General features: G+C 40.9%; 1 long non-coding RNA gene across 1 annotated transcript in view; it reads left to right on the forward strand.

Moving 5' to 3' along the window:
* The first annotated feature begins 1,274 nt into the window (after positions 1-1,274).
* The window catches only part of LOC106149758, a 5,233-nt gene continuing 1,577 nt past the window's right edge, over positions 1,275-4,930 (forward strand). Inside the window, exon 1 of the long non-coding RNA XR_001236124.1 lies at positions 1,275-1,373. This is a non-coding gene — a long non-coding RNA (uncharacterized LOC106149758). The remainder of the gene's footprint in view (positions 1,374-4,930) is intronic.

Genomic DNA, 4,930 nt, shown 5'->3' on the forward strand with positions numbered 1-4,930 from the left:
AAAAAGAAAGGGCCTTTGGTTTGGATGAATCTGGCTTAACCCCTCGTCTCAGCAGCTGGGTAATTAACTCTGTGACTTTGGGAAGACGCCAGCCCTCTGACGCACTGCTTCCTCAACAAAATGAAGGTACCCAGCCTGAACGCCTCTTCCTGTTGTAAAGGCTGAAAGTAAAACTCTTACAGCACCAACACTCTGTGTACTGGTTACTCCTCTATCCTATGCTGAGTCCAGTGGCTTTTTCTTCCTTTTTTAAAATTAATTTTTTTAAAATTAGCAAACTAAAGTGAGTAGGCTGTTTCCTCAACATACACAGCTGGTTAACGTGAGAGCAACGACTGTACTCAGGTGTCCTCTATCACAATAGACCTGGCATTCTGCTCCATGGGGGCTTCGGATAATGACGTGTGATGCGGCCCCTTCTAGTAATGGTTCCAATGTTCAGATTCCATGAGGAGATTTGTAATGAACCGCATCACATTCCGAGTTTGGGCAATTTTTGGAAAAATGAAATCAAGGACCACCCATGAGGATATGTTGGATGAACTTGCAGGGTTATATCTGATACGATTGCTCTCATGATCTTACTGACACAAAAGCAAGCAGCAGACAAACTCTTCCCTTTTTTCTCTCTAGAGGAAAACTATTCCTTCAAGATGTCGTTCCATGGCTGCCTGGTGGACAGCCCATGGATTTGACCAGTCGCAGTAACTTCGAACTTCATAACATAGTTTCCCATGAGCTTCCCCTTTTCTGCTTCTCTCTGCCGGCCCTCATGCCTGGAACTACATTCTCTAAAAGTGCAGAACTGTTAGCTCATTAACGTAGGCTCTGTTTTCTGGGTAACCCAGGCTAAAACGTGACTACAGAGTTCTAAAGACAAAATTATGCCAGTTTATTCATCTTTGGTAGCTTTTCTTCACCTGGGAATCCTCTGTGTTTTTTAGTTATTTCCTAAATGTGTGACTTTAGGAAAATTACTTAATCTCTCTGAGTTTCACATTCTTTAAGGTAATATAATTATGTCTACTCAATGAGGAGTTAGAAGGGTTAAAAGAAAAAAGACCAAGTATTTGAGGTAGTGAATGTTCAATAAATATTAGTTGTTACTATTATTTGTAGGCCTGTATTGACTTGAATTGGATCCACAGCTTTCCCACTGAGCTACATTCCCAGGCCCTTGTACTTATTTTTATTTTTGTTTTGAGACAGGGTCTCTATAAGTTGCTAAATTGTCAAGGTTGGGCTTGAACTTGCTGTCCTCCTGCCACAGCTTCGCAGAGTGCTGGGATTACAGTCGTGTACCACTACGCCCTGTTACTATTATTACACTCACTCTTGTTTTCAACATGATGGAGTTCTGGAGATGGAAAAAGGTAAACATGCTGCTTTATAGACTCTTTAAGGAGGTCAAAAGATATATGTGCCCACATGTGATAGTGTTACACAATAAATCCTCCAGGTTCCAAGCCAGTGTAAAAGAAAATTGGGTTCAGAGATGGAACTACAACTTCTCTGAGTTTGACTTTCATGACCACGGTGAAAATAATCATTTTGAACTGAGAGAGGAGAGAGGAACGTGGGAGAAGTCCAAGAGAAGTTTACCCTGAATTAGGGCCTCTGTGTTGTAACTTTTGCTGTCTCACTTCCTTCCCCAAGAGCTGGCATAGCCCGCGAAGGTCGATAAGTCTTCCATCTGAACTCTGTCCATGGATTCTGGGCGAGGGGCTGGCGGAGTGAAGGAGATGGGGCGAGTGCGTTGGGTGTTTCTGACCACAGATGGCCTGTCTGTCATATCTTGCCGTCCTCTGATCCCAGAGTTTCTGGGTGGTTGCTTTTGACTTTGACTTGCTCATGAAGAGATTTATGTGAATTTAATTTTCTTCTACCTCTGGCTACCAAAGGTTTTGGTATTTGTAATACTGTAGGGGATTAGATCAACTATAATAACTTTTTGCTACTTTTGGGCCTAGGTTTTCACAGTAGCAGGAAGTCAGGGTAATCTGTAGGTTACTAAATCTTGGGTTTTGTTTAACATGTACTTTTTATGTCCAGTGTGAACGAATATACACCTAACATTTCAGAACTTCATACAGAAAGTAAGCCAGAATAAAAAATTACACCGTCTATGAACCAAATCTAGAAACTACAAAATAGATCTTCTCAGAAAACATAATCACAACTCTTTCTCTGAGTCTGCAAATCTCATTAACTGAAATTTGGGGCTTAATTTTCCTTGTTAATGTAGCCAATGCAAAATGTCCCTCACAAAACACACAAATGTGCAAAGCATCTGTGGCGTCCTTAATAACTTTTATCTGATGTTCTGCCCCTGAAAATTCCTTAACCTGCTAGATAATAGAAAATTAAAATCCAATTTTTAGCTTAGGTATAGAACCCTAGGCTGGGCCAATCACTTAAAGTCTCCCTAGGCAATTCAATCTGTGGTCAGCTAACTCAGGTCAAAGCTAAATGCTTCAGTACTGTTCTAGGTCCTCTTAAAGATAGTGTCTAGGCGTGGAGAATAGATGGGTATGGTTGGAGTATCAGGATGGGGATAGTCAATTCTATACAGGGACTTTCATGGCCTGAGATGTAAGGTGGCCAAAATGGTGGCAGACTTACTTGGCAGGAGCCGAGTGCAGTGCTAATATAAAGGCCTGACCAATCTAGTAGATCACAACACCACACTGCTAGGCAGCTCTTACTCCTTGGTACCCTTCAGGTTAGCTAAGGCTTTGTTGGGTTGCATCACAATTCAGATTCTTCCTCTACCCAATCCTGCCTCCACCCCACTTGTTTGATAGGTGTTGCTTCCTAATAAACCGTCTGTATTCCAAACTCTCAGTATCTACTTTCAGAGAATTCAACTTGCAACACCCATCTGTTTACTTGCCTTCTGCCACTGCCTTTATGCCCTTCCTTTAAATTCTGGAGACCCAACTTTGGGGGCCATTTTCAAAAACCCCAGTCTTCTCGTGTACAAAGGAAGTACGATCCTAGCCCCAGTGCCATTGGCCTTGCATTCCTGTCTGGATACGTCTAAACACAGCCTTTAACTTCTGCCCAAAGCCTGGTGTGGGAGAGGATCTGGATGCGGGTCCTGGGTTCTCTCTCTCTTTTTTTTTGTCTCTTTGGTAGGGTCTCCTGTGCAGTTCAGGCTGGGCTTGAGCTCACTCTATAGCTCAGGCTGGCCTCGAACTCGTAACAATCCTCCTGCCTCAGCCGCCCAAGTGCTAGGATTACAGGTGTGCACCACCACTCCTGGCGCTGGGTTCTCTTCTAATACTCTCCTCCTCTCTTTTATCTTTCACGAAATTCTTCAGATCCAGAAGACTGGACTTTTGGCTTCTTTTTTCATCTCCATCCTGAACATAGGGTAAAATCATATGCTCTGAATTAACTAAGTCTATCTCTAAATATGACAAAGATAGCTGTTAAATACTGGAAATATTTTTCTCAAAGTGCAGGAATTACACATCTATTATCTTATCATTATCTTGTTACTATTATCTGTTTAAAAGGCCTATTTTAATTTTTAAATTTTTTGTACATGTTTGCAGTTCATGTAGCTTATAATCTCCTTGGGGAATAGTTACCTATACATATTACAGCATGTTTCTTTCATTTTTAAAAATCCTCTTCCTCCTCCTTCTCTAGTTCCTTTATCCCATTTTTCATTCCTGTTGATTTTTTTTTTTTTTTTTGGTACCGGGAATCAAACTTAGGACTTTGCACTGACCAGGCAGGTGCTTGTGGTGCTGAGCTGTATCCCCAGCTCCATTCCTGTTGATATTGTTTGGTTTAGCTCATGTTATGGCCTATATTGTTTACACTGATTAGGGTTATTAGGTTCCTGTATGTGGCATATCTTTATTTTACGTATTTCCCCTTCCCCTCCTCCTCACCCCTTGCCCCTCTTCCCTTGGACCCTTCCCTATTGCAAGAGATCCATTCTCTTATTCCCTTCTGTCCATCCTTCACTATTTTCTTTGTTTGTACTTTGCCTCCCTCAAGTTCACGGTATTCAAACTTGTGTGTCTGGTTTATTTCACTCAGCATTATATTTTCCAGGTGCATCTGTTTTCCTACAGATGTGTCAAATTTGTCGTTCTTTATAGCCAAGTAGGATTCCATTTCATAGAGATGCCACATTTTCTTTATCCAATCATCTGTTAATGGTTCTACAGGCTGCTTCTGGGATTTAGCTATTATAAATTGTGCTCCTATAAAAATTGGTGTGCAAGTATCACTGTAGTATGATGACTTAAGCTCTTTGGGGAAGATTCCTAGAAGGCAGATAGCTGTGTTGCATGCAATTTCTAATTTCAGTTCTTTGAGAAATCTCCATACTGATTTTCATAGTGGTTGTACCAGTTTGCATTCCCACCAACAATGTAGGAGGGTTCCTTCTTCACCACAGCCATGTAGCATTTGTTATTATTTTATTTCCTAATGACTGCCATTCTTTCTGCAGTGAGATGGAATCTTCGCATTACTTTAATTTCCATTTTTCCAATGGCCAGGGATGTTGAACACATTTTCATACATTTGTTGACCATTTGTCTTTCTTCGTGAAACATCTGTTTATTTCTCTTGTCGAAAGGTCTAATTTGAATATCAGAAACTACATTATTCATTCACTCTTTCATCATTTCTGTATGACAATCTTAACTTCCCCCTCTTTTTTCTAAATCTCATGGTCATACACACTCAAGACAACTTTATATTCTAATTTTAACCAGGTTTAACAGGGCACGGTGGCATATGCCTGTAATCCCAGCACTCGGGAGGCTGAGGCAGGAGGATCATTGTGAGTTCCAGACCAGTCTGGGCTATAAAGTGAGCTCAAGGCCAGCCTGAACTGCATAACAAGACCCTGTTTCAAAAAGAGCAAATAATAATAATAATAATAATAATAATAATAATAATT

This window comes from Chinchilla lanigera, unplaced genomic scaffold (genome assembly GCF_000276665.1).
Source record: "Chinchilla lanigera isolate Chin_1 unplaced genomic scaffold, ChiLan1.0 scaffold00004, whole genome shotgun sequence".
In the NCBI taxonomy this organism is placed as follows: domain Eukaryota; kingdom Metazoa; phylum Chordata; class Mammalia; order Rodentia; family Chinchillidae; genus Chinchilla; species Chinchilla lanigera.